Source organism: Schistocerca gregaria, chromosome 9 (genome assembly GCF_023897955.1).
Source record: "Schistocerca gregaria isolate iqSchGreg1 chromosome 9, iqSchGreg1.2, whole genome shotgun sequence".
Lineage (NCBI taxonomy): Eukaryota > Metazoa > Arthropoda > Insecta > Orthoptera > Acrididae > Schistocerca > Schistocerca gregaria.
The window spans coordinates 220782995-220804138 of NC_064928.1; the positions used below are offsets into that span (position 1 = coordinate 220782995).

General features: G+C 45.6%; 1 protein-coding gene across 2 annotated transcripts in view; it reads right to left on the bottom strand.

The window, feature by feature from the left end:
• Positions 1–8340, bottom strand: part of LOC126292013 (peroxidase-like) — a 169018-nt gene extending 160678 nt beyond the window's left edge. For both annotated transcript variants that reach the window (XM_049985805.1, XM_049985807.1), the window contains exon 1: positions 7987–8340. The gene's annotated coding sequence lies outside the window, so the exon portion shown is untranslated. The remainder of the gene's footprint in view (positions 1–7986) is intronic.
• Positions 8341–21144: the final 12804 nt, after the last annotated feature.

Sequence of the window (21144 nt, forward strand, 5' to 3'; positions counted from 1 at the left end):
TTCGTCTGTAAAGAATTCGTGTTAGTATTTTGCAGCTGTGGCTTATTAAACTGATTGTTCGATAGTTTTCACATCTATCAACACCTGCTTTCTTTGGGATTGGAATTATTATATTCTTCTTGAAGTCTGAGGGTATTTCGCCTGTCTCATACATCTTGCTCACCAGATGGTAGAGTTTTGTCAGGACTGGCTCTCCCAAGGCCGTCAGTAGTTCCAATGGAATGTTGTCTACTACCGGGGCCTTGTTTCGACTCAGGTCTTTCAGTGCTCTGTCAAATTCTTCACGCAATATCATGTCTCCCATTTCATCTTCATCTACATCCTCTTCCATTTCCATAATATTGTCCTCAAGTACATCGCCCTTGTATGGACCCTCTATATACTCCTTCCACCTTTCTGCTTTTCCTTCTTTGCTTAGAACTGGGTTTATATAGTTTTACAAAAAAATATTTAATTGCTAGAAAGTAGTCAATAATCAGGGTAATAAAAACATAATTAGTTATTTGAGGGGAAATTATACAATGGATTTTTCTCCGAATTTTCACAGCCAAATGAGGAGCCGTAAATGGACAAATGGGGTGTAAAAATGACCAGCGCGAGTTTTAGCCTCGTAAAAAAATGTAGTCAATCAGGGCAATGAAGAGTAATTAGTGATTAGAGGAAAATTTTTCAATGAACTTTTATAGCCAAACGACGAGTAGAAAAAGAACAAAAGGAGTATCAAATTGACCAGACCGACGTTTAGTTTTACAAAAATAATTTAACTGCTTGAAAGTAATCAAGGTAATTAAGACAAACTTAATTAGTGGTTAGAGGAAAAACAGGAATATTTCAGTAATAGCTGCTTCTACCTCTGTAAATGGAGTGTCAGAAAGTTTATCACATCAGGTGCTTAGTATTTTGCATATAAGAACGTACAATGGAATTCTTTCTGTCACGTCGAAAACTAAAATAAATATCCAGTTACAGCAAAAACTGAAACTTCCATTGTCTCTTTTGATCTATATACTCTTCATAATAACAGAATACCGACCGATATTTAAATATGCACCACGAAACAAAAAATTTAAAAAACTAAAAATAAAATACGACACGCCGTGAAGGAATTATCCGAATGAAATTCAAAAAGAATTAGAAGAAATATGTGAATGGTGCGAAAAGTGGTAGTTGGCCCAAAATAACGAAAAGTGTGACGTCATCCACTTGAGTGCTAAAAGGAACTCGTTAAACTTGGGTTACACAATAAATCATTTTAATCTAAAAGCCGTAAATTCAACTAAATACCTAGGTATTACAATTACGGACAACTTAAATTGGAAGGAACACACGGAAAATGTTGTGGGGAAGGCTAACCAAAGACTGCGTTTTATTGGCAGGACACTTAGAAAATGTAACAGACATACTAAGGAGACTGCCTACACTACGCTTGTCCCTCCTTTTTTAGAATACTTCTGCGCGGCGTGGGATGCTTACCAAATAGGACTGACGGAGTACATCGAAAAAGTTCAAAGAAAGGCAGCACGTTTTGTATTATCGCGAAATATGGGGGAGAGTGTCGCAGAAATGATACAGGATTTGGGTTGGAAATCATTAAAAGAAAGGCGTTTTTCGTTGCGACGGAATCTTCTCACGAAATTACAATCACCAACTTTCTCCTCCGAATGCGAAAATATTTTGTTGACACCGATCTGCATAGGGATGAACGATCACCAAGATAAAATAAGGGAAATCAGAGCTCGTACGCAAAGATATAGGTGCTCATTCTTTCCGCGCGCTGTACGAGATTGCCGGCCGGGATGGCCGATCGGTTCTAGGCGCTACAGTCTGGAACCGCGCGAAAGCTACGGTCGTAGGTTCGAATCCTGCCTCGGGCATGGATGTGTGTGATGTGCTTGGTTAGGTTTAAGTAGTTCTAAGGTCTAGGGGGACATGACCTCAGCAGTTATGTCCCATAGTGCTCAGAGCCATTTGAAGCTTTTTTTTTTTTTTTTTTTTTTTTTTTTGCACGAGATTGGAAGAATAGAGAATTGTGAAGGTGGATCGATGAACCCTCTGCAAGGCACTTAAATGTGATTTGCACGGTATGCATGTAGATGTAGAAATCGGTAGATATGGTGTACATGTGCAGACAAACCGTAAATTGTAATCTGAGAAAAATTGGATGATTTATTCAAAAGATACAGCTTTACAAAGTTACCAAGTTGGTCTACCTCTGGCGTCTATTGGAGCAGTTATTTGGCTGAGGGATATCGCACCAAATTCGGTGCAACTGTCGAGTTAGATCGTGAATATCCCCGGATGGTTTGAGGGCACTACCAAGAATGCGCCAGGAGTTTTGAATTGGGGTGAAATGCAGGGACCTTGTTGGCCACGATAGGGTTTGGCAAGCAGAAAGAGAAGCAACAGAAACACTGTGCATAACAGCATTATCTTAGTGAAAGGTAAGCCCAGGGTAGCTTGCCATGAAGAGCAACAAAACGGGGAGTGAAATATCGCCGACGTACCGCCGTGCTGTAAGGGTGTCGCGGACGAGAACCAAAGGAGTGTTGCTGTGAACAGAGATAGCGCCATCGACCATCAGCCCAGTTTGGTGTCCCACTGCTGTCCGGGGCGTCGCCAGACACGTCTTCGGCCTGGAATTTTATTGACTAGAATAGAATTGTCATCAGGGATGAGCCCCGGTGTCCAGAGAAGACGTGTCTGGTGACGTCTTGGACAGTGGTGGGATACCAACCTGACGGTAGCTCGCCATATGCCCCGAGAACCAGAACTGATGGTTTGGGGCGCCATTTCTTTTCATACCAGCTCTCCTTTGGTTGCTAACTGTGGAAACCTTTTCTGTCAGTTCCTACCGTTTGTCTTCGAGCTTGCCAAACCCTGTCTTGGCCAGAAAGGTCGCCGGATCTCTCCCCAATTGGGAACATTTGGTGCCATGTGGGCAAGGCCCTCCAAGCAGCTCAGAATTCTGACAATCCAGTGGCGCTGGTTGGTCAGAATGTGGCACGGTAACTCTCTGGAGGACTCCCAAAAAGTCTATCGAGCAATGCCAAGCCTAATAACTTATTACATAAGGGCCAGAGATGGCTCAACGCTTTATTCACTTTATCAGTTTGTGATGTCTTTCTCTTGAATAAATTATTCACTTCTTCTGAAATTCTAATAATCTGTTTATCTTTACATGTAATATGTCTGTTCAAAACATTCTGGAACTTTGTCTTCAAGATTTGTCCACGCTTACTTTTTCCTTATTGTGCATGGGCTCCTTCGAAATATACTCCTCCACAACTGACACAGCACTCCCAGCGCCATTTACACTCGCGGAAGCGGTCTTGGTTCGTCTGTTGCTGCATAGCGAAAAGCGCCGACTGCGAATTTTCTTTTATTTCGTCTATCATTGCAAATCTTCGTCCTTTCAACGGTGTTTTCAGCTTAGCAAATAAGAAGTAGTTCGCAAGACCAGCTCTGCAAACTACGGAAGACGATCAGCACAGTCATTTCATTTTTATGCAATAGTCACGCACCAACAGGTGGGTGCGTTATCGTGATGCAAGCGCCATGAATTATCTCGCCACATTTTCAGGCCGTTTCGTCCGCACATTTTCTCGTAGGAGTTGCAAGTCCCGATAGCACCATCAAATGGTTCAAATGGCTCTGAGCACTATGCGTCTTAACTGCTGAGGTCATCAGTCCCCTAGAACTTAGAAATACGTAAACCTAACTAACCTAAGGACATCACACACATCCATGCCCGAGGCGGAAACTGCGACCGTAGCGGTCACGCGGTTCCAGACTGTAGCGCCTAGAACCGCTCGGCCACTCCGGCTGGCGATAGCACCATCGATTAACTGTTTGTCCGTATGGCATCAGTTCATGATGAAAGCCTTTGCAAGGCTTTGACATTTGACCTGATCTGTAGAGATTTATTTATTTATTTATTTTTTGTTTTGGAGTACCTTTCCCGACCCATCATGAAGACTGAATCTTGTTCTCAACATCATAAGCGTAGACGCAACCACTTATGATTCTATTGCGCGGCCCCTCCCGCTGAATGTTCGAGTGTGTTAGCATAAGTTAGTTTAAGTAGTCTGTAAATCTAGGGACCGATGACTATAGCAGTTTGGACCCTCAGAAGTTCTCACACACTGATTGAGTTATGATTCTCTTAACGAACATCGCTTTCTGATTTGCCGATTCAAAAGCTCGTCACAAGTTGCCAGGCGAAGCTATGTTTCTACAGGGTGAAAAGTATTTAAACCGACAAACTCTGGGAGGTTGTAGGGAACATCAAAACAAATATTTTTTCCTAATGTCTTTTTTCCTATGAGGATTATTTAAACCGGTGGAGGCCTTATTACGCTCTTCAGTTGTTAGAGGTCGTATTACCATCTTCAGTTGTAGACAACTGCTGTCTACCAGTGTAGCAGTGCATTGTCTCTGTTTACTAATGGAGCGATACACCTGGAGTGAGTACACTGAATGGTTGGTGCGTACTACGTAGCGCACCACAACGGACGAGCTGCACAGCCGGTTTATCAGCAACAACATCCTAATCGCCGTATCCCGCGTCATACGACCTTTGCTGTTGTGTACCAACGTCTGCGTGATGCCGGGTCATTTTGCAGATTACTTGGGAAGGGACGCCGTCGCACGGTAAGAACGCTGCAATTTGAGGAAGCTGTCTTGCAGCATGTGGAGCGGGTGTCTTCAACCAACATTCGTAAAATTGCACGTAACATGGAGACGAATCTGATTAATGTAAGAACAGCCCTTCGAGAGCAGTTGTTACGTCCATTTCACTTACAGCGTGTCCACAACCTGGAACCAGTTGATTATCCACCCAGAGCACAGTTTTCGCAGTGGTACCTGGAACAGTGTGAAATGCATCCTAGATTTCCATGCTCTGTGTTGTTTACCGATGAAGCAACGTTCAGGCCTGATGGAGTCTTCAACATGCACAATTCGCATGTTTAGTGTGAGGATGACCCACATGCCACAGTTACTAGCGCTCATCAAGTGCGGTTCTTCGTTAATGGGTGGGTCGGTGATGTTGGGGACTGTTTAATTGGGCCGTATCTGGTACCTACGCCATTAAATGGCAGGCACTATTACCATTTTTTCGCCAGAGCATTGCCAGAATTGCTGGAAGACGTCCCGCTCCCTACAAGACAACGCATGTGGTTCCAACATGACGGGACGCCGGCACATTTCAGTCGTCGTGTGCGTCGATTCCTGGACCGACGGTTCCCAGAAACGTGGATTGGCAGAGGTGGTTCTGTACCATGGCCTGCTCGATCCCCAGATATGTCCCCTCTGGACTTCATTGTGTGGGGAGATATGCGCAACCGTGTTTACCCAACTCCTGTTTCATCAGAAGAGTATCTGGTTGCTCCGATAGTAGCAGCAGAAGGAACAATTCAGCGTACTCCTGATGTTTTTGCCCGTGTCAGACAGAACATGACACGACGGTGTAACCATTGTTTCCACGTCAATGGAGTCATTTTTGAAAATTTACTGTAATTAAAATTGGGTTGTGCTAATGTGTTGCCTCGTGGTCATAAAAAAATTATAAAAGTGTTTGTTCGTTTAATTAATTTGCCGCGAGAGAAATCTTCCTCTACCGGCTTAAATACTCCTCATAGGGAAAAAATGGCATTAGAGAAAAATATTTGTTTTGATGTCCTCTACAACCTCCCAGAGTTTGTCGCTTTAAATACTTCTCACCCTGTACAAAAGCTTTCTAGAGCTTCACGCAAACTTCAATGCAGAAGCGTTGCTCATCTGTCTCTGCCATCTCGAAATTCTTTGCGACACAACGTTCTACACAATACAGCACTGGACAATAAGTAACAGACATACAACAATGAAACTTCTGGTAGTTACACTTTAAACAGGAGCATGTACAGGGATGCAAACCGCATCTCGCCCGAATGCGCCATTATGAATGTTCCGGGACTTCGTACATCAAATGCTCTGATTTATTGCCCTGTTCGGATAATTCATTTGTCGATTTTTTGGTCTTAGACTATATTTTTTCATGGTTTCTGAACAAAACTTGAAAATAAAAAACTAAAAAAAGGTGTTCAGAAGTTTTGTGAAATGTTTCGTCTAGAAGTAATAGACAAAATACACGGAAGCACCAAAGAAACGCCGGCCGGTGTGGCCGAGCGGTTCTAGGCACTTCAGTCTGGAACCGCGCGACCGCTACGGCCGCAACTTCGAATCTTGCTTCGGGCATGGATGTGTGTGTGTGCGCGCGCCCGCGCGCTCCCGCGCGCGTGTGTGTGTGTGTGTGAGGTTAGTTAGATTTTAATAGTTCTAAGTTCTAGGGGACTGATGTCCTCAGATGTGAAGTCGCATAGTGCTCAGAGCCATATGAGCCATTTGAAGCCAAAGAAACTGGTATAGGCACGCGTACTCAAATACAGAGATATGTAAACGGACAGAATACGGCGCTGCGATCGGCAACGCATATTTGAGACAAAAAGTGTTTGGAGCAGTTGTTAGATCAGTTACTGCTTCTGCAATGGCAAGATATCGAGATTTAAGTGAATTGAACGTGGTGTTAAGCGCAGCGCACGGGCGATGGGCCGCAGCATCTCGAGGTAGAAAGAAGTGGGGATTTTCCCGTCCGACCATTTCACGAGTGTACCGTGAATATCAGGAATCCGGTAAAACATCAAATCTCCGACATCGCTGGAGACGGAAAAAGATTGTGCTAGAGCGGACCAACGACGACTGAAGAGAATGCTTCAACGTGACGGAAGTGCAGCTCTTCCGCAAATTACTGCACTCTTCAATGCTGGGCTCTCAGCAAGTGTCATCGTGCGAATCATTCAACCAGACATCATCGATATGGTCTTTCGGAGACCAAGACGCACTCGTGTACTCTTGATGACTGCATGACACAAAGCTTCAGGCCTCGCCTGGGCCCGTTAACACCAACATTGGACTGTTGATGACTGGAAACATGTTGTCTAGTCGCACGACTACGGTTTCAAATTGTATCGAGCGCATGGACGTGTACGGGTATGGAGACAACCTCATGAACCCTGGGCCATCAACAAGTGTCAGCGAGCGAACGATTCCATGAAACATCTTCCATATGGGCTTTCGGAGCTGAAGGCACATTCGTGTACCCTCGATGACTGCACCACAGAAAGCCTTACACCTCGCTTTGGCCAGTCGACACCGACATTAGACTGTTGATGACTGGATACGTGTTGCCTGGTCGGACGAGTCTCGTTTCAAATTGAGTCGAGCGGGTGAACGTGAACGAGTATGGAGACAACTTTACGCATCCAGGGACCCTGCATGTCAGCAGGGGACTGTTGAAGCTGGTGGAGGCTCTGTCATGGTATGGAGCGTGTGCAGTTGCAGTGATACACTACTCCGACAGGTGAGAAGTACGTAACCATCCTGTTTGAATTCCAGCATTCATTCGTGTCCATTGTGTATTCCAACGGACTTGGGCAATTCCAGTACGACAATGTGACACCCCACACGTCCAGAATTGCTACGTAGTGGCAGTGTTTAAACACTTCAGCCGGCCACCAAACACCCCAGACATGAAAATTGGGCATATCTGTTCAGAAGAGATCTACACACCATTGTACTGTTACGGATTTATGGACAGCCCTGCAAGCTTTATGGTGTCAATTCCATCGAGCTCTACTTCAGACATTAGTCGAGTCGATACGGCGTCGTGTTGCGGAATTTCTGCGTGCTCGCGGGGGCCATACACGATATTACATAAGTGTACCAGTTTGTTTGGCTCTTCAATGTGGACTAGAGAAATATTTGATGCGTCTCGTTTGCTGTATACGACTTCGAGCATCATTCCAACATTCCTCAAATGGTTTTTCAAATCTAGTTTATTTATTGCTTTTAGACAAACCATTTCACAAAACAGTTAACCATATTTCTTCCAAAAAAATTTTACTTGTAATAATTATTGCAACGAAAGTGAGATAACAGCGCCTGGCTTACCTGTGATACTCAGCCAGCCAACGCTCAGTCTCTACAACAGTGGGAATGTCGTGCGCCTCCGTTTATAAAACATCAGCGATATGCCGAGGCCTATCTAATCAGGGGGTCAGACTCCTAGACTCGGGAAACTGCTCGCGATTGGCGAGGTGGTCACACCTGTTGGACGCCCCCACCCACTAGCACGGGGCACCGGTAGACCCCGGAACGCGGGAAACTGGCGTCGGGAACGCACCTGGCTAATCAGCAAGGACTGCGCAGGAAGGCAAAGAAATTAGCGGCAGAAAGAAAGTGAGACAAAACGCCCGCGGCGGGACAAAAAGTTACTGCTGTCCTGCGGGTATTTACAGTGTAGGCAGCGGTACCTATTGTGTGCTTGATTTAAGACGTCCCGGAAAAGAGGACGACAGGTCCGTGTACCGACTGCCGCGATAACGTCACTTCCTCCACATTTGTCCCAGAGACAGGTTCTAGCGGAGGGCAGGCACGTGTCCATTTCACGTCCAGTCGACAATTCATTCGGCGTGACGGAGTGCGCATATCGTTCCAGTAAATAAAAAGAACAGGGTGTTACTCACGTGGCGTGTGTCCAGTAGTGATGGGAGACAATGACCGGTAAAGGCCGCACGACAAGGTGAAGACCGAAAATATTGCTCAAATTCGGGATTTTTTATCTCCGTACCGGAATGTAGTAGAGAAATGCAATTTGCTGCAATGAACAAAGCATACATTGAAGTTATTATTGGTATTTTTATTGAAAAATATTAATATCTTGACTGTGTAATTGAGATTTTCCCGAGGTAGCTCTCAAACGAGATAGATCAATGGTTGCTGCTGTAACTCCGGTTGCGGTTTTACGAAACATGAAATTAACATAGTGAGATTTTCCGTCTGCAGCGGAGTGTGGGCTGTTATGAAAGTTACTGGCAGATTAAAACTGTGTGCCCGACCGAGACTCGAACTCGGGACCTTTGCCTTTCGCGGGCAAGTGTTCTACCAACTGAGCTACCCAAGCACGACTCACTTCTGCCAGTACTTCGTCTCCTATCTTCCAAACTTTGCAGAAGCTCTCCTGTGAACCTTGCAGAATTAGCACTCCTGAAAGAAAGGACATTGCGGAGACATGGCTCAGCCACAGCCTAGGGGATGTTTCCAGAGTGACACTTCCACTCTGCAGCGGAGTGTGCGCTGATATGAAACTTCCTGGCAGATTAAAACTGTGCGCCGGACCGAGACCTGAACTCGGGGCCTTTGCCTTTCGCGTGTGAGTTCGAGTCTCGGTCCGGCACGCGGTTTTAATCTGCCAGGAAGTTTCATGAAATTAACGTGTTACCCTGATCATTACAGATATACACTGAAGAGCCAAAGAGATTGGTACACCTGCTTGCCGGACGCGGTGTCCGTGTGGTTCTAGACGCTTCAGTCCGGAACCGCGAGACTGCTATGGTCGCAGGTTCGAATCCTGCCTCGGGCATGGATGTGTGATGTCCTTAGGTTAGTTAGGTTTAAGTAGTTCTAAGTTCTAGGGGACTGATGACCTCAGATATTGAGTCCCATAGTGCTCAGAGCCATGTAGCCATACACCTGCTTAATATCGTGTAGGGCCCACGCCAGCACGCAGAAGAGCCGCAACCCGACGTGGCATGGACCCGACTAATGTCTGAAGCAGTGCTGCACGGCATCATTGAGTCCATGGATCCTACAGGGCTGCCCATAAGTCCGGAAGAGTACCAGGGGGCGGAGGTCTGAACAGCGCGTTGCAAGGCATCCCATATAGACTCAATAATGTTCCCGTCTCAGGAGTTTGGTGGCCAGCGGAAGCGATTCAACTAAGGAGAGTGTTCCTGGAGCCGCTCTGTAGCAGTTCTGGACGTGTGGGTTGTCGCATTGTCCCCCTGGAATTTACCAAGTCTCTCGGAATACACAATGGACATGATTGGATGCAGGTGATCAGACAAGACCCTTACGTAAGTGGCACCTGTCACAGTCGTATCTAGACGTATCAGGGTTCCTACATCGCGCCACCTACACACGCGCCACACCTTTACAGAGCCCCCACCAGCTTGAACAGTCCCTTGCTGGTATACAGAGTCTATGTATTCATGAGGCTGTCTCCATATCCGTACATGTCCATCCGCTCGGTACGATTTGAAGCGAGACTCGTCCGACGAGGCAACATGCTTCCAGCCATCAACAGTCTAATATCGGTGTGGATTGGCCCAGGCGAGGCGTAAAGCTTTGTGCTGTGCAGTCATCAGGGGTACACAGGTGGGTCTTCGGCTCCGAAAGCCCATATCGATGGTGTTTCGTTGAATGGTTCGCACATTGACACTCGGTGGCCCAGCACTGAAATCTGTAGCAGTTTGCGGAAGGGTTGCACTTCCGTTACGTCGAACAATTCTCTTCAGTCATTGTTGCTCTCGTTCTTGCAGGATCTTTTTCCGGCCGCAGCGATGTCGGGGATTTGATGTTTTACCGGATTCCTGACAAACGCGGTACACTCGTGAAATGGTCGTTAAGGGAAAATTCCCACTTCATCGCTATCTGGGAGATGCTGTGTGATTTCGTTCATGCGCCGAATGGAACACCACGTTTAAACTCACTTAAGCCTTGATAACGTACCATTGCAGCCGCAGTAACTGATCTAACAACTGCGCCAGACCCTTGTTGTCTCATATATGCGTTGCCGACCGCAGCGCCGTATTCTGTCCGTTTATGTATCTGTATTTGAATACGCATGCCTACAGCAGTTTCTTTAGCTCTTCGGTGTAATTTAGTAGGGATTTGCAAAAAATAATTTTTTGGCGAAATTTGAAAAAAATTGCCATTTTTGGACCTTTTTTGGGCCGAAAAAATATTAAATATCAATATAAACAAATCGGCTACGATGTACTGAAGGGAGACCAAAAAACATTAAAATCGGATGAAAATAGTAGCATGGGCGACCAGAAGCATGCCGAATAACGTGTTTTTGAGAAAAATGCGTTTAAAGTTTGACAATTATTTATCATGTAAAAAAAAGGGACAAGGCTTGAAACCTAAGGGATGTCGTCGATGCCTGGTCCATAATAACTATCGCTCCGGCTACTGGATCGCCTCTGTCTGCTACTTTGACCAGATAAGCCCTCATTTTCTTCCTCAAAGCCCTTTTCGTAGCTAAGTGCATTGCCGCTGACGTCTGTGTCTTCAAAGAATCGGAGCATTTAATCGAATATTTCGATTTTTAGGGCGTTTGCCCCGTGCATTAATGCAGTATGCCCTATATTGGATAGGTATACGGACAGATTTGAAGCAATGTGTAATTTCTTTAACCAGTGTCACAGGGCCACGGATGGGGGTCGGGATTGGAAACTTAACTGCCGAATAAATCAAAAAACCTCCGAACGTATACTGTTCAATAAAAAAAGTCTGAAGGAGGAGCAGTAGATGCCATATTTGAAATTAAAAGAGGTTCCTCTGGCCTGTCTCTTCAAAAAAAAGGGAAAAAACATTCACAGATCTTGACAACAGGTTAAAAGACATAGCCTCCAAATCATCCAAAAATAAACGAAACATATACCTATTCAGAAAAGGAGATAAAAATTCTCTTGTCGCTTTCCTGAGCGACAATCTGTACTCCTTCCAAATTAGCAGTGTACATGTAGACCAGATTTAGTTGGAATTCAAAGAAATAGTATCGACAGCAGTTGAGAAGTTTATACTAAATAAACTAACAAACGACGGAGCAGATCATTCTTGGACTCAAAATGGGTCAGAACACTGTTGCAGAAACAACGAAAAAAAGACACACGAAATTCAAACCGACGGAAAATCTCAAAGATTCACCATCTTTTACAGATGCTCGAAATTTAGCGCGGACTTTAATGCGAGATGCTTATAATAATTTCCGCAACAAAACTTTGTCTCGAAATATGGCGGAAAATCCAAAGAGATTCTGGTCGTATGTGAAGTATACTAGCGCCAAGGCACAACCAAGGTCTACTCTACGCCATACCAATGGTAATAATATCTATGACAGTGCTGCAAAAGCACAGTTACTAAACACAGTCTTCCAAAATTCCTCCACCAAAAACGACGACGTATCTCAGATTTCGAATCAAGAGCAGCTGCCAACAATTGTAACGTAGAAGTAGATATCCTCGGAGTAGTGAATCAACTCACTTAACAAAAGCAAGACTTCCGGTCCAGACTGTGTACCACCGTACTTAATCATATACATCCATTGGCTCGGCGAAAGAAAGGCAGCACGTTTTGTATTATCGCGAAATATGGGGGAGAGTGTCGCAGAAATGATACAGGATTTGGTCTGGAAATCATTAAAAGAAAGGTGTTTTTCGTTGCGACGGAGTCTTCTCACGAAATTACAATCACCAACTTTCTCCTCCGAATGCGAAAATATTTTGTTGACACCGACTTATATAGGGAGGAACAATCACCAAGATAAAATAAGGGAAATCAGAGCTCGTACGCAAAGATATAGGTGATCATTCTTTCCGCGCGCTGTATGAGATTGGAATAATAGAAAATTGTGAAGGTGGTTCGATGAACCCTCTGCCAGGCACTTAAATGTGATTTGCAGGGTATCCATGTAGATGTAGACACAGAGCTATTCAAGAGAGCCAATCTGTGCGCAGACACGGTATTTGACCCTTTCTCTTCTCTCAGTATCATCCTACAACACACACATGAGACTTCACTATACGCGCATCCATTACACTCAACCACTCTCTGCAAAGTACACATATAAGTCTCATGTATTCACAAGGGAAATTGCGAATGTGGGTAGAGGGTAGTCGCCTGAACCCACGCCGTGTGATATCCCATCGTACAATGCCACAAGACACTTACATTTTCTTTTCTTTTTTTTTTCCTTTTTTTACGCTCTTCCGTACTGCTGACAGCAACTTGGTTCGTCACAAAGGATCACCCGTTCGCAGTTTGAGGAACGACGAGAACGCCATCTTCGCTCCAGAGGGCACCCCGTTTCTGCACGTCACGAGGGCCATCGGGCAACTCCACGGAAATATTTAGAATCCCGGCCCTGAGCCAATAGACCTAGCGGCCGCGTGCTGGGTGTGTGGGCTTCGCGACCTGACATGTGACGTCATCGTGGTGATTCCGACCGTCAAAGCAAGCCACATTAGGGATGTTCTGCCGACCGGCGTGTAATACGAACTTCCCTTCACATTTTGTCCCTGCTTGGGAATGGCTACGCACACGATACATAGGGATCTTTAAACGTTTGTTGTCTTTACCTATTCAATTTTTTATTTTTACCTTTTCTTTCTACAACATTAATGCAGCAAATGATTAAACTTGTCTTGTTTTATGAAATTTTAATTATTCACTACTTTGTTTCTACGAAATCCAGAGATTTTAAACCTTAAAACCCACGAGTCGTTATACATTCTTATCTACATCTACATTTACATCAATACAAATCACACTTCAGTGCCTGGCAGACGTTTTATCAAACCACCTTCACAACAATTCTCTATTATTGCAACCTCGTACAGCGCGTGGAAAAACGAGGACGCATATTTTTCCGTGTGAGCTGTGATTTCCCTTACTGTATTGTGCTGATCATTTCACCCTACGTAGATCGGTCTCGACAAAACATTTTCTCACTCTGAGGACAAGGTTGTTGACTGAAAGTCCGTGAGAAGATTCCGCCGAAACGAAAAACGCCTTTCTTTTAATCATGTCCAGCCCAAATGCTGTATCATTTCTGTGACACTCTCTACCTTTTTCGCGATAATACGTGCTGCCCTTCTGCGAACTTTCTCGATGCACTCCGTTAGTCCTATTTGGTAAGCATCCCACGCCGCGCAGAAGTATTCTAAAAGAGGACGGACAAACGTAGTGTAGGCAGTCTCTTTAGTATGTCTGTTACATTTTCTAAGTGTCCTGCCAATAAAACGCAGTCTTTGGTTAGCCTTCCCCACAACATTTTGGTTCAAATGGCTCTGAGCACTATGGGACTCAACTGCTGTGGTCATCAGTCCCCTAGAACTTAGAACTACTTAAACCTAACGAACCTAAGGACATCACACACATCCATGCCCGAGGCAGGATTCGAACCTGCGACCGTAGCAGTCGCACGGTTCCGGACTGCGCGCCTAGAACCGCGAGACCACCGCAGCCGGCCCACAACATTTTCTTCGTGTTCTTTCCAATTTAAGTTATTGGTAATTGTAATACCTAGGTATTTAGTTGAATTTACGGCTTTTAGATTATACTGATTTATCGTGTAACCGAAGTTTAACGAGTTCCTTTTAGCACTCGTGTGGAGGACCTCACACTTTTCATTATTTAGGGCCAACTGCCACTTTTCGCACAATTCAGATACTTTTTCTAAATCGTTTTGCAGTTTGTTTTGGTCTTCGGATGACTTTATTAGTCGATAAACGACAGCGTCATCTGCACAACCGAAGACGGCTGCTCAGGTTGTTTATATAGATACGGAACAGCAAAGGGCCTATACACTACCTTGGGGATAGTCTGAAATCACTTCTGTTTCACTCGATGACTTCTCGTCAATTACTACGAACTGTGACCTCTCTGACAGAAAATCGCAAATCCAGTCACATAATTGAGACGATATTCCATAAGCACGCAATTTCACTATGAGCCGCTTGTGTGGTACAGTGTCAAAAGCCTTCCGGAAATCCAGGAATACGGAATCGATCTGAAATCGCTTGTCACTAGCACTCAGCATTTCATGTAAATAAAGAACTAGTTGTGTTTCACAAGGCCGGCCGGAGTGGCCGTGCGGTTCTAGGTGCTACAGTCTGGAACCGGGCGACCGCTACGGTCGCAGGTTCGAATCCTGCCTCGGGCTTGGATGTGAGTGATGTCCTTAGGTTAGTTAGGTTTCAGTGGTTCTAAGTTCTAGGCGACTGATGACCTCAGAAGTTAAGTCGCATAGTGCTCAGAGCCATTTGAACCATTTCTTTGTGTTTCACAGGAACGATGTTTTCTAAACCCATATTGACTGTGTGCCAGTAGCCCGTTTCCTTCGAGGTAATTCATAATGTTAGAGCACAATATATGTTCTAAAATCCTGCTGCATATCGGCGTTGACAATATGGGCCTGTAATTTAGTGGATTACTCCTACTAACTTTCTTTAATATTGGTGTGACTTGTGCAATTTTCCAGTCTTTGGGTACGCATCTTTCGTCGAGCGAAAGGCTGTATGTGATTGTTAAGTATGGAGCTAATGCATCAGCATACTCGGAAAGGAACCTGATTGGCATACAGTCTGGACCAGAAGACTTTATTTTATTAAGCCATTTGAGTTCCTTCACTACTCCGAGGATATTTACTTCTACGTCACCCATGTTGTCAGCTGTTCTCGATTCGAATTCTGGAATATTACTTCGTCTTTTGTGAAGGCATTTCGGAAGGCTGTTTTAGTAACTCTGCTTTGGGAGCATTGCCTTTGATAGTGTCCATTGTCATCCCGCAGAGAAGCCATTGATTGATTGCCACTAACATGCCTCACATGCGACCAGTATCTCTTGATTTTCTGCCAGGTTTCGAGACAAAGTTTCGTTGTGGAAACTGTTATAGGCGTCTCGCATTGAACTTCGCGCTAAATTTCGAGCTTCTGTAAAGGATCGCCATTCTTGGGGATTTTTCGTCTGTTTAAATTTGGTATGTTTGTTTCATTGTTTCTGCAACAGTGTTCTAACCCGTTTTGTGTACCAAGGAGGATCAGCTTCGTCGTTTGTTAATTTATTTGGTATAATTCTCTCAATTGCTGCCGATACTATTTCTTTGAATTTAAGCCACATCTGGTCTAGTCTTGTATTATTAATTTGGAATGAGTGGAGATTGTCTCTCAGGAAGGCGTCAAGTGAATTTTTATCTGCTTTTTTGAATAGGTATATCTTTCGCTTATTTTTCGAGGATTTGGGGATTACAATATTCAATCTCGCTACGATAACCCTGTGTTCACTAATCCATATATCAGTTTTGATGCTAGTTATTGACTCAGGCTTATTTTTTGCTAAGAGGTCAAGTGTGTTTTCACAACCGTTTACTATTCGCGTGGGCTCATGAACTTAATGCTCGAAATAATTTTCAGAGAATGCGTTTAGTACACTTTCGGATGACATTTTGTGTGTACATCCGGAATTAAACATTTATTTTCTTCAACATATGGAGGATAAATTAAAGTCACCACCCACTATTATCGTATGAATCGGGTACGTGTTTCAAATCAAACTGGAGTTTTCTTTAAACCCTTTCAGCAACTGTGTCATCTGAACTGGGAGGTCGGTGAAAGGATCCACTTATTATTTTACTCCGGTTGCCAACAGTGACCTTTGCTCTAACTCACAGGAAGTATCAACTTCAATTTCGCGAGAAGTTCATCTACTTGTAACAGCAACAAACACGCCACCTCTAAACGTGTTTAGCCTATCTTTTCGGAACAGCGTTAGCTTCTTTGCAAAAATATCGGCTGAGCTATATTCGGCTTTAGCCAGCTTTCAGAGCCTTTAACGATTTGAGCACAGTGCGTTCTATTAGCGTTTGGAGCTCTGGTACTTTCCCAACACAGCTACGACAACTGTTATACTAATGGTTCCTGTATCTAGGTTCTTCCTGTGTTCAGCCTACACCGTTTGTGACTGAAGCCCTTCTTGTGTTTTCCCGAGACCCTCTAACCTAAAACACCACCCAGTCCACGCCACACAGCCTCTGCTACCAGTGTAGCCGCCTCCTCCAAGGAGGAACCCGAGCTTAACGTCCCCATCCGGCGGACGGATCACCATCTACAGTGTCACATATTCTCACTCCATGAGATACTGCAGTGAGGTTCGGAATTTAATCCAAGGCAGTGAGGCAAAGTCTGGCGATCAGGGACCTTACGTCACCGCCTCTCCTCCCCTTGCCGGCCACTCAGTGAAAATGTCATCCACCACAAGGATTTAAACCGACTGACCTCCAGGTGAAGCGCCACTGCTCCGGCCTGCGTTAGCGAGTTATATCCGCTGAAGCGCCAAAGAAACTGGTATAGGCATGCATATTCAAATGCAGACATATGTAAACAGGCAGAATACGGCGCTGTGTTCGGCGCGCCTATATAAGACAACAAGTGTCTGGTGCAGTTGTTAGATTGGTTACTGTTACTACAATGGTAGGTTATCGAGACTTAAGTGAGTTTGAACGTGGTGTTATAGTCGGTGTACGAGAGGTGGGACACAGCATCTCCGAGGTTCAATGTGACAGAAGTGCAACTCTTCCGAAAATTATTGCAGATTTCAACCCTGGGCCATCAACAAGTGTCAGCGAGCGAACGATTCAATGAAACATCATCCATTTGGGCTTTCGGAGCCGAAGGCTCATTCGTGTACCCTGGATGACTGCACCACAGAAAGCCTTGCACCTCGCTTTGGCCAGTCAACACCGACATTAGACTGTTGACTGGATACATGTTGTCTGGTCGGACGAGTATCGTTTCAAATTGAGTCGAGCGGGTGAACGTGAACGGGTATGGAGACAACTTTACGAATCCAGGGACCCTGCATGTCAGCAGGAGACTGTTCAAGCTGGTGGAGGCTCCGTAATGACATGGGACGTGTGCAGTTGGAGTGATATGGGACCCCCTGATACGTCTAGATACGATTGTGACTGGTGATACGTGCGTAATCATCCTGTCTGATCACGTGCATCCATTCATGTCCATTGTGCATTCCGACGGACTTGGGCAATTCCAGCAGAACAATGCGACACCCCTACACGTCCAGAATTGCTAAAGAGTGGCTCCAGAAAGACTTTTCTGAGTTTAAACATTTCGCTGGCCACCAAACTTCCCAGATATGAACATTATTGAGCATATCTGGAACATCTTGGAATGTGCCGTTCAGAAGAGATCGCCACCCCCTTGAATGGTTACGGATTTATGGACAGCCCTGCAGGATTCATGGTGTCAGTTCTCTCCAACACTACGTCAGACATTCGTGGAGTCCATGCCACGGTCCACAGCTCGTGGTCGTGCGGTAGCGTTCTCGCTTCCCACGCCCGGGTTCCCGGGTTCGATTCCCGGCGGGGTCAGGGATTTTCTCTGTCTCGTGGTGACTGGGTGTTGTGTGATGTCCTTAGGTTAGTTAGGTTTAAGTAGTTCTAAGTTCTAGGGGACTGATCACCATAGATGTTGAGTCCCATAGTGCTCAGAGCCATTTGAACAATTTTTTTTCCCCCATGCCATGTCGTGTTATGGCACCTCTGCGTCCTCATGGGATGGGGACCCTACATGATATTAAGCAGATGTAACAGTTTCTTGGGCTCATTATATATATATATATATATATATATATATATATATATATATATATATATATATATATATATATATATACTCCTGGAAATGGAAAAAAGAACACATTGACACCGGTGTGTCAGACCCACCATACTTGCTCCGAACACTGCGAGAGGGCTGTACAAGCAATGATCACACGCACGGCACAGCGGACACACCAGGAACCGCGGTGTTGGCCGTCGAATGGCGCTAGCTGCGCAGCATTTGTGCACCGCCGCCGTCAGTGTCAGCCAGTTTGCCGTGGCATACGGAGCTCCATCGCAGTCTTTAACACTGGTAGCATGCCGCGACAGCGTGGACGTGAAACGTATGTGCAGTTGACGGACTCTGAGCGAGGGCGTATAGTGGGCATGCGGGAGGCCGGGTGGACGTACCGCCGAATTGCTCAACACATGGGGCGTGAGGTCTCCACAGTACATCGATGTTGTCGCCAGTGGTCGGCGGAAGGTGCACGTGCCCGTCGACCTGGGACCGGACCGCAGCGACGCACGGATGCACGCTAAGGCCGTAGGATCCTATGCACTGCCGTAGGGGACCGCACCGCCACTTCCCAGCAAATTAGGGACACTGTTGCTCCTGGGGTATCGGCGAGGACCATTCGCAACCGTCTCCATGAAGCTGGGCTACGGTCCAGCACACCGTTAGGCGTCTTCTGCTCACAACCCAACATCGTGCAGCCCGCCTCCAGTGGTGTCGCGACAGGCGTGAATGGAGGGACGAATGGAGACGTGTCGTCTTCAGCGATGAGAGTCTCTTCTGCCTTGGTGCCAATGATGGTCGTATGCGTGTTTGGCGCCGTGCAGGTGAGCGGCACAATAAGGACTGCATACGACCGAGGAACACAGGGCCAACACCCGGCATCATGGTGTGGGGAGCGATCTCCTACACTGGCCGTACACCTCTGGTGATCGTCGAGGGGCCACTGAATAGTGCACGGTACATCCAAACCGTCATCGAACCCATCGTTCTACCATTCCTAGACCGGCAAGGGAACTTGCTGTTCCAACAGGACAATGCACGTCCGCATGTATCATGTGCCACCCAACGTGCTCTAGAAGGTGTAAGTCAACTACCCTGGCCAGCAAGATCTCCGGATCTGTCCCCCATTGAGCATGTTTGGGACTGGATGAAGCGTCGTCTCACGCGGTCTGCACGTCCAGCACGAACGCTGGTCCAACTGAGGCGCCAGGTGGAAATGGCATGCCAAGCCGTTCCACAGGGCTACATCCAGCATCTCTACGATCGTCTCCATGGCAGAATAGCAGCCTGCATTGCTGCGAAAGGTGGATATACACTGTACTAGTGCCGACATTGTGCATGCTCTGTTGACTGTGTCTATGTGCCTGTGGTTCTGTCAGTGTGATCGTGTGATGTATCTGACCCCAGGAATGTGTCAATAAAGTTTCCCCTTCCTGGGACAATGAATTCACGGTGTTCTTATTTCAATTTCCAGGAGTGTATATATATTTCGTGCACTCGGACTTCTCTGCGCGAATTTCATCCCGTGCATATTTCGGGCAGTAAATGGACTTTAAAGACTGGGTCAGCGCTCGCATCGGATTAGGGATGGAAGTCGGCCGTGCCGTTTCAAAGGAACCATCCTGGCATTTGACTTAAGCGATTTAGGGAAATCACGGAAAACCTAAACCAGGATGGCCGGATGCGGGTTTGAACTGTCGTCCTACTGAATGCGAGTCCAGTGTGCTAACCACTGTTATGCACTAGGGTAGATAGGATCACGTGATTTATTGTGGTATCGTATGCGAAATTTAATTAACGAGACGGAGGAAGATCTGCTCGCCCGAGCTGTGGTCGCTGCACTAGAAACTGAAGAGACATCAAGTGGGATGGAGACTGTGTACCAGAACATGTGTCGCAGGTACAACCTGTGCAACAACGTTGGTGGTCGCCACATCGAACCGCTGTTGTAATGCATCAGTTCTTTTGAGTACATACAGTATGCTGGGTTCTTTGTTGTTCTGGAATAATGAGAACATACAAGGTTTAAGTGCTAGTGCAAACATATGTCCTTAAGTGACAATTCGATGTTTCGTCATGTTTCCTTTCGAACTGACATGTGTACTGCGTCACACCCAATTCAGTTCGTCAAGCAGAAGTGGATAAATTGAACATCTCAACTGAAACTGTCGTAGAACGGAAACGATATGTTTCTGGACATGGGTTCCTATTCAAATTATGTACTCGCTCCCCTCTACATGTCCTAGAATTTCGTAACGGGAATTTCCGAACACACTGTAGAGGCATTGTTGCTTTCAGAAGTGGCAAGCCTGCGAACTAATCACGCATCCTGAATACTCCGAAATCACAAAGTTAAAACGTATTCTTCCAGATGTACTACAAAAGCTCAACAAATAAAATGTTGTTGTTCGATATCATTCTTGATGTTGCAATTGCATACTAACAGGTAATTGGCACAGTGACCTATCAAATACCACCAAGACGATTACGTGAGGCCTCCTCGACTGTGAAACAAAAGGCAATCGAGGGATTTGTAAGAAATGAAGGACGGTCACTTATCGAACTTCGCCTTGCCGATAATTACGAGTTTCTGTTCGCGACATGTCACTTAACAACCAGAACTTCGTTGAGATACTATGTAGGGAGAAGAAATTCTTGTTCCTTTTATCGCTAAAACTTCGTTCTAGGAAATTGACGCTGTTGTCAGTATTAACGTAGTAGTTTGCATGAATTAGCTACGTGACAAATTGCCACCAGTTCTTCGTACTCCGGCTCTTTAATGACAAGCAGCTTACGACTCAAGGCGAAGCACCTGGGCTGTGTGACATCTCCATCCTTAAGCATACAGCACTGG